Here is a 9,567-nt window from a genome sequence, read left to right as displayed (position 1 = left end):
ACTACTTCTTTATTAAATGGAATGAAGAATATATAATATGGAAGAGTTATTTTCCATATAGGAGTGGACTGTGAAATAAATGTGCATTGTAGTAGGGATGGACTGACCTGCACACTCGGGACCTGAAATATGGTTTTACCTCTTTATATTAATACAAAAACAAGATAAACTGGAAATATGTCTTATTGACATGGAAACAAAGGGGAGAATATTATCTATAGGGACCAGGGATACTTTAGAGATGGATTGTTAGAATGTAGATAAAAGAGAAATTTGAATTTTGTTCTTTTTTTCTGAGGAGGTGACAGAATGAACACGACATGATTCTGTTGTACTTAATCCCATGTTAAGAACCAGCAGCCAGTTTGGCCTCCAGGATACAGGAATTACCACTGTGTTACACAGGAACTTTTCAAGTGAAGTAACTTCATCTGAAACACTAGTCAGTTCTAGAAAGCATCTTGCAGACTGGGAGAGAACAGTGTTTTTCCAAAGATCTCATCTTAGTTTTTCTGCTCAGCTTCCTCTTTTTCCATCCTAAGCCTCAGAGGAACAGGGGGCAAAAAACAGGGAGAAAAATCAGATTCTTAGAAGGGTTTGTTCTTTTTCTGATCCCTTCTCTTCTCCCCCTACCTCTGCAAGATAATTATGTGTCAAAACCACTTTTCAGAATTTTTTCACTCCGTAGCTGCAGTGAACTAACGGAGGAGATGGGAGTGGAAAGTAAAACTGCAAAGGATGTGTGCAAGGCAGAGGCAGTTTGAGCTCTCAGAGGGATGTTATGTAAGCCCTGCCCAACGAGCTGCCTTGTCCAGCTCAGTTGAACAGGGTTTGATGGGTCCCTCCTGGGAGAGCCTGCGAAGGGCCCTGGATTCCCTGCACACCTTCCCTTTCCTGGCTGGAACCAGAGAGAAGGAACCACCTCCAAACATCCAAACCCCTCTTTCCTCTGCTCATTGCCCTCGAGACTTCATCACACAAAACTGCTCCTTCCTGGCACTGTCAGCTCTGGGAATTCACAGCCCTGCACAACGGGAATTCTGGCTGTGCCACATCGGACACTGCTGGCTGGAGAATTGCTGAGGGCTGGGCTGGGGAGCAGGGTGAAAATGCATCCCAGTGCAGGGGATGGGAGACAAGGAAGGTGTTTCTCCCCTCTCAAACAAAGCCCTGGAGCAGCTCTGTGATCTGATGGCTTCATGGCCTCGTTCTGTGCTTGGAATCTGCAAATCTGGCCAAGTTGAATCAGTGCTTCCAACAGTGCCCGTGGGAGCAGCAGCCACAGAACTTCCCTGGGTCTCTACAATTGGAGACACAGCTCATTCCTCAATGAGCTGGGCAGATCTGGAGGAGGGTGTCCCCCAGAGCTGGGTGCACCCCATGTTTTGTATATTTTTTAAACCATATTTTCAAGTTGTGCAGCCTGGCCATGAGTGTTTTGGGTTTGGTGACACAAAGCATGGCAGGCAGGCTCCAGGGTTGTCCTTCTACTGAAATCTATCCCAAAGAGAGATTTAGGGGGCATACTGAACTTTTCTGAAAGGAAGGGATAGCACCTCTTCCAGAATTGTCATCTCTGGAAATTATATCACTTTATTATATCAGTTTCCCCACTGTTCCACAGGGACAATAAACCACAGGAATAAAAACATAATAGACCCACTCTCTGTTTTAATGAACATTTAAATACAAGTCTGCATCTCTTATGTGAGTTTAAATAGCTCACATAGATATGTCCACCCACATAAATATCCAATATAAACTAGACACTCATCAGTGTACTTTAAAAAAATATTAACTAATACTCCACAAGAAACATTTATAACCTGTAAACACACTATTCATGCACAAATAGCCATTCACATTTCCATAATGCACCCAGTAAACAAGCTAAAAATACATATTCAAAAGACTGAATAATTACATCTGCTTTATGAATGTATCACTGATAAGCCAAATTCACAACAGAATCCATCCACAACTTCTGTAGGAGCCACTTATGCATTTGTACAGAACAGCAGCTCTCAGAGCTGCCTCTGTTGTGTGTGTACACAGAATATACTCCCAAACACAAACATTCCTGCCTGAATCCTGCATTTTAACACACTCCCTGAGGGCTTTATTATTCCTCACGAGTCCAGGTGCCTCCACATACATATAAATTGTCTTCCCAACAGGCAGAACTACACGTTGAGATGATTTCCCAACAGCCCAGAGCTAAACCCTGCCTGGCACACACAGCACATGTGTCAGAGTCGGGGCTGGAGGCAGAATGGGATCCCAGGTGTGTTTGTGTCCTGCAGGCATTAATGAGAGGTGTGGAGCAACCAAAAGCTGCATTTCTGGTGCTTTATTTTCCTCCCTGTGGCAGGAGCTGGAAACACTTCTGTAGCAGGAGAGCTGATGAGCAGGCTCTGCTCTCAGCAAGGCTTTGTGTTCTCCTTGCTTTCATGGAGGGCTTGGGAATGCAGTGGGAGGGATCCCTGCACACCCACTGAGTTTATTCCATCCTTTGCTTTCCCAGGCCCAGCCTTTGAGCTGTTCTGGTCTTGGGCAGTGCCACTGGTGCTCCTGGATGGCCAAGCCGACCCGTGTGCTTTGTGTGCTTTTTTCTCCTGGATGAGTTTTCATATTTATGCTTATTTAGACTCCTTATTTTGACTAAAGGATATTTCTTAAGCTGATCTGAAGATATCAATGCTCTCAGGCACATGGTGTGACTTTTAGAGTGTCCTGTGCAGGGCTGAGGGTTGGACTCCGTGATCCTTCTGGGCCCCTTCCAACTCAGCATATTCTGGGATTCTGTGGTATCATGAAAAAATCCGGCCCTTCCTTGGCAGTTGGTTCCAGTGGTTAATCAAAGTGGCTGTTTGCACATTTACTCCTCATTTTATTTTGCCTGGAATTAACTTTCACTCATTGCGAGACTCGTCACTCATTTTAGGCTTAAATTTACTGCCTCATTGTTTTGTCTCTCTCGTTATTACAAATATATTTCCATGAGAAAGAGCAGATCATGAAGCTGAGAGAAGAGGGAATGTTATTTATGCTTAAGTAATTAATACCCCATGATAAGCTCTGCTTGTTGCCAGCCATATCTGCTGCAATATATGAGGGGCAGGTTGCCAGGATGTGTTAAGCAGCAGTTTGGCAGATGATGGAGAAGATGCTTAATTAAGGTACGGGGAAACCAGACAAGCTTTGAGTCCATGCAGAAAAGGGTTTCCATTTCGAGGCTGGTGGAACAGTGATTAACTACTGAAAGTCTGCTTTGAGTGACACTTCATATCCAGGGGTGCCTGGTCATCTAGAAGGCTGTGAGAAGCAGCAGAACTTACTGCTGGCATTTTATTTCGTGAAGAAGTCAAGGCCATATTCTGATTTCATTTTGGGTGGTCATTCTCTCTCAGGGAAATGTGGAGATGCTTTAGGGAATGGAGGGGAAAGTTGCATTTTCAGATGCTCTTGTGCATAAGAAAACGCACACAAAGGCTCTGCTGAACAACTGGGGCTGGTGAATCCCTTCAGCTAAAAAATAAATCCTGATTCTGCAGCTTTGATGGAGGAAGTTTGTTATTTGCCTTGCAGGACTGTTGAGTTGTCCTGCTTAAGGTAGAACCAGGTAGAACAAACATGCAACTACTTTCCCAGGAAGCATGAAATCTAAAGTTCCACTGAAATCTATATTTCATGTGCTGATCTGCAATTGCTGAATGCAATTCTAGAGCTACTTCAGTTTAACAAGCATTGAATGTCACTGTACAAGCAAGTAGAGGATCCATCTCAGTGGGCTGATCTGAATGAGGGAAAAAAACCAACAGCCTGGTTTAATTAACTCCAGTAAAACCAGGAGTAACTCCTCAGAATCAATTCTATATTTTGGTTGGATTAGTGAGATCAGAACCAGGTCATGAAGTGTATTCACAAAGTATTTGCCTCCTAGTCCCTCTCTGAGTAGGACAGAGGAGGAACTCAGTGCCCTCTCTGTACCTGGGTATACAAAGGAGCTCAGCAGTGATATTGCTGCTCCCTGGGTATCTCTTCAATCCCAAAAGAATAAGAATGGCTTTGTGCTGTTTGCTGCAGTGCCACTATCCCTGATGCAGAGGGGGGCAGGTGTAGCACTGCACAGCAAAAAGCTGAGCCTTTAATTTAACACTCAAATACTGTAAATAACAACAAGGAGGGGAAGTGCCTTGAGGCATCTGAACAGGGGGGTTCTGCCCAAGGGGATGACAAGGGGGATGGTTGTCCAAGGGGATGACTGGTCTATCCCAAGCAGTAAAGGGGCACAGGGAGGTGGTTCCATCTCATGAGGCTCCATCCTTACCCAGTGCATGTGGAGGGGCTGTTGGATTTAACTGAGTCTCATTTCATACCAAATAGGCCAAGTTATTTAAGGAAGGGTGATTCAAAATTGAAACAACTCCATCCTTTCTAGCCTCATCTTGTAATTGAAATATTCATAAAGCTCCTCATTCAGCATAAGACCCCTGCAGGAGTATTTTAAGGATTTCATGCCTTTTGCAGTTACAATGTGCAAATTCAGCAACACCAGCCTGCATTTTAGGAGTGCAAATGCATCATGTTTTTGACCATCACTCTTTCAATATATTTTCCTTTATGGGATTTTCATCAGAATGAATGAAACTGGGTTTTTATAGTATGCATGAACAGCAACTATGGACTAGGCTGAGAAACCACTGTCCTGGTTGATGAGTGTTTTGGGGGTTGATATCAAAAAATCCTAATCTTGAAATAGGTTCTTCATTAATTTTACCCTGGTCCACAAATCCTGTGTGGGTTTAGAGATGAAAACTGAATGCAGACAGAGTCAAAGGTTAATAAAATAAGTGTTTTCATCCCACAGAGGAAGCAAATGCTTCCACAGTTCTACGTTCATTCCCCAAATACTCAGCAGTGCCTCACATCCCTGTGTGCAGCTCCCTGACCAGGGAAACAGAAACGTCTGTTCCTGTTGCCCAAAAGTGAAAGAAATGCTCTGCAGGAATTCCAAGCCGCCTGTCACATGAAACACCTGATGGCAATCGGGATGACAACTCTAACGCTCCACATTTATGCAGATTTATCCCTGAATGAGAAGAAAAACTCACGGTAGGAGGGGAAATTAATGCCAGTAAAATCTCCTCAGTGTTCACCCCCTGTGTTTTCTCCGGGTTGTTCCCTCCGTGTCCATCATTTTCATGCCAAACAAACGAGCACGGAATCCGTGTCCCATCTGCTGCCAGGGCCGGAGCAGAGCTCAGCTGTGTCCCTTCCTCCCGGAATAGAACGGGCACAGACAGATGCCAGGTGCAGGCACAGAGAGCCCTCCCTGCTGGACCCTCCCAGGGAGCCCAGGAGGGGTTTGTCCTTCCCCAGATAAACTGTTCTTGCTGCCAAGACAAATAAAGGGACAAACGGTGGCTTGAACAGCCCTTGGAAAAGGAGAGGGAGCAGTGCCAGGACCCCCCATTCGCTGGGGCAGCTGGGACAAGGCTCTGAGTACCTTTGGATAGCAAAGAAAAGCCATTTTTTCCACAGTGAATGTCACAATGTCAGGTTCTGTTGGCTCAGGGCTGTCTTTGCCCTGCACTTCACCCGCCTGGTTTCCCTCCCCATCTGCTGCCCTGAGACATCAGCTCTGTGTTGTGTCTGCAGCTCCTCCTGCAACACCCCCCAAATCACTGAGACCCCAGTGAGTAACTGCACATCACTGTGAGCCCAGTGAGTAACTGCACAGTCCCTGAGACCCCAGTGAGTAACTGCACATCACTGTGAACCCAGTGAGTAACTGCACAGTCACTATGAGCCCAGTGAGTAACTGCACATCACTGAGACTTCAGTGAGTAACTGCACATCACTGTGACCCCAGTGAGTAACTGCACAGTCCCTGAGACCCCAGTGAGTAACTGCACAGTCACTGTGAGCCCAGTGAGTAACTGCAAAGTCCCTGAGACCCCAGTGAGTAACTGCACAATCACTGAGACTTCAGTTAGTAACTGCACAGTCCCTGAGCCCCCAGTGGCAGCCGGGCCCTGCTGTGCAGAGGAGCAGCCAGTCCAGTCCCAAGTGCCTCATCCTCCCAGTACAGGGAAGGTGCTGGAATTGTGGCTGGGGCAAGGGCTGGCTCAGAGCTCCTTTTGTCCCTGATTTCCCTGGCCCCTGCACAACTCCGGGCTTACACGTGTGGCTTTGTTTGGGGGGTACACGTGTGGCTTTGTTTGGGGGGTCTGTTCGGCTCTGGTTCAGGAAGACCCATGGGCATGGCCTGAATTTTAAGCTGGTTGGTTTTTAGGGCTGGGGGTTTATGGCTGTGATTTAGTTGAGGCTGGATCTGGTTCTTTTTCTGGGTTCTTACAAGAGTGAAGTGGGGCACTGTCACAGGGGCATCATACAGGCCTTTCAAATGAAGGGTAGGGCATCTTCCCTGGGGCTGTGCTCTGATCAGGATGGTCATGGCTGTGGAGGATAAGAACCAAGCTTGACTGGGAGAAACTGTGTCCACATGGGGGATCAAACTGGAGGGGAGACTCAGGGGAGCGGGAATCCAAATATCAGACCATGCAATCATGCAAACTTGGGACATTTCTGACCTTCAAAACCTGCAGGTACACCTGCTTTCCCATGGGGAAGGTGGGACCCAAAAATCAAATCTACAGTGGGATTTGGGATGTGTCTCCTGACACAAGTGGGAATTGCTCTTCACTCAGGACTGAGCCGTGTCCCTGCACAGTGCAGTCTGTACAGGGAATGGGATCAGTTTAAAGCTTGTTTTGATGGGTGACAGGGGGGTGTGTGGTGTTCAAAGCAAGGACAGTTTCTGTACCTGGAACAACAATTGCTCCATTTACATAAAACAATTGCCATTAATTGCCTTGGTGTCTGTGCTCTGCTGATGAGCTCCCTGCCTCCCCAGATCTTGCCTGCTCCAGGCTTTATTTATAGGCTCCCCTGACCTTTTCACCACTCCAAGTCTCTCATGGATCCTGTCCTCTCTATGTTACCACATCACTTTCCCTTGTCCCGTTTGACATTTAATTTTTAATAACTGTGGTGTTAGGTAAAGCTGTTTTTCTTTGTTTTCCACTCTGTGTTCTTCTCCTGCTCTCTAGGCCATAGAAAGTCATTCCAGAATCACTGGGGAGAATTTTCTTGCTTGACATTTTGAGGTTTTCCAGCAGGACATGGAAAATTAAAACTGGGTTTAAAGTTAATAATGTCTCCTTGAGCCGATGGGAGCTGTAAAGTGGGGACATGAACATGAATCTCACTGCTGACCTATGTGTGAGGGTCAGTATCTTGTAGCACACCAGGTGTCCACTGGTCACTGGAAAACCCTTCTCCACCTCTTAGTTCCCTTGTGCAAAAAGTGAGAGCCCATGGTGAGAATTTGGGTCTGATAGAGGCACGTCGATATTTTCCATCCGTGCTTAACATTTGCCCCACCCTTTGATGACGAATCTCTTGTTGCTACTCATTTAACTGAATAACCACATTAACTCAAACAGTTTAAGCAGAAAACATCCCAGACAGCAGGAATATTTGTGAGAGACAGCTGAAAAAACGCTTCCATTAGCAGCTCTTCATTTGGGAGGTTCCTACTAATTAACAGCAGCCTTCATTCACTCTTAGAGGATGTGTTGTCTCCTGCACTTTACTGGCTAATTAAAAAATCCTCTCAAAAAGATGAAATTCTCTCCATCTTTTTGGTGACTCACTGTGGGTGTTTCACTGGGAAGTGACTTCCACTGAATTTATAGTCTCCATTAATCTGTATCCAAACATATTTATACAAACAGTTATTGAAATGGATGCATAGCTCATTTCTGACACTAATGGACAGTAGAGAAGCCCAAGCTAATGCCAAATCTCACTAAAATTAAATACTTTAATTCTGTTCAATAGAGCAACTAAATTTCCAAATGCCAGGAGATCACATCTCAAATGCAGTCACTGAGAAAGTGGCTCCAGTGCCAGCAGGTTCCACAGCTCTAGTAGGGTGCAGTGGAGGGTTCCTGTCCCCAGGGACCCTCAGGGCAGTGCAGGGAGCTGCCAGGAGGCCCCAGCTCGTGTCCCAGCTGGCAGAGCTGGGAGAAGTGGTGGCCATGTCCCCCCAGCTATAAATAAACCCCTGAGGAGCCTCTCACTGCTCTGCCTCAGCAGTGAGGAGGGAAAGGCTTTGGATGGTGTCTGCTTAGACTTTAGTAAAGCCTTTGGCACCATTTCCCACAGGCTTCTCCTGGGGACAATGGCTGCTGGGTACATGGATCCATGGGCTGAGGACAATGGGATGAGGTTCCACAAGGCCTAGTGCCAAGTCCTGCTCTCAGGTCACAACAACCCCATGGAACACTCCAGGCTGGGGGAAGAAGGGCTGGAAAGCTGGAAAAGGCCCTGGGGGTGCTGGTGACAGGGGGTGGGCATGAGCCAGGGGGGCAAGAAGCCTGAGGGCACCTGGGTTGTGTCAGCAATGGTGTGGCCACAGCCCCAGGGCAGGGATTGTCCCTGTGCTGAGGGACCTCCAGTCCTGGGAACAGCTCTGGGCCCCTCACAAGAAGAAAGACATGGAGGGGCTGGAGCATGTCCAGGGAAGGGAACAGAGCTGGGGAAGGGGCTGGAGCACCAGAAGGGGCTGAGGGAGCTGGGGGGGCTCAGCCTGGAGAAAAGGAGGCTCAGGGGGGACCTTCTGGCTCTGCAACCCCCTGACAGGAGGAGGGAGCTGGGGGAGGTCGGGCTCTGCTTCTGGGGAACAAGGGACAGGAGGAGAGGGAACGGCCTCAGGCTGTGCCAGGGGAGAGTCAGGTTGGATACTGGAAGCAATTCTCCACTGGAAGGGTTGTCCAGCCCTTCACAGGCTGCCCAGGGCAGTGCTGGAGTCCCTTGAGGGATTTAAAGGCCATGTGAATGTGGCACTTGGGGACATGGGTTCGTGGTGGCCTTGGCAGTGCTGGGGAATGTTGGACTCGATGATCTCAGAGGGTTTTTCCAATTCTATGATTCTGAATACAAGTTTTCTATGTGAATATTGACATAGTCTATATTCCAAAATAATGGAATATTTCACACTCCTTTTAGATTGAAAGTTGAGAACAGACCTCTGAATTTCTCATGGGACACTGGTATTATTTACAGAGTAACAATATTTTGCTACTGTGTGTACAAGGGAATATCAGATTTCTGGAAGGACTAATGAATATTCAAGGAGTTCTGCTTTGCAAGGAGCCTCATCTGAGAGCTGTGTTCATTCACATACATTTAAGTAAAGCTTAGATTTGCTCGTTTTTCATAAATCTTCTTTTGAAGGGAGGAAAACAATCAAGCTGTGCTTTTATAGAGTGAATTTAAAATTGAAATTAGACATTTAGGTGTCATTTCAGTTGTAAAGTAGCCCTTAGTCCTGATGGTGGGAGCAGGGATTCCAATTATGTTTAATTTGTATGCACAGAGCTTGGTTAGACAAAGTATTAAGGGTTCTTACTTGTTCATAATATTTCTATCATGTGCAGGGTTTTCAGCACCCTCACTAAATTAGTTCTTGGAAGCCCTTGTTCACTATATTAACAG

Source organism: Pseudopipra pipra, chromosome 23, assembly GCF_036250125.1.
Source record: "Pseudopipra pipra isolate bDixPip1 chromosome 23, bDixPip1.hap1, whole genome shotgun sequence".
NCBI classification, from domain to species: Eukaryota; Metazoa; Chordata; class Aves; order Passeriformes; family Pipridae; genus Pseudopipra; species Pseudopipra pipra.
The sequence above is the reverse complement of the archived record's forward strand: the minus strand, read 5'-3'. Positions refer to the sequence as shown.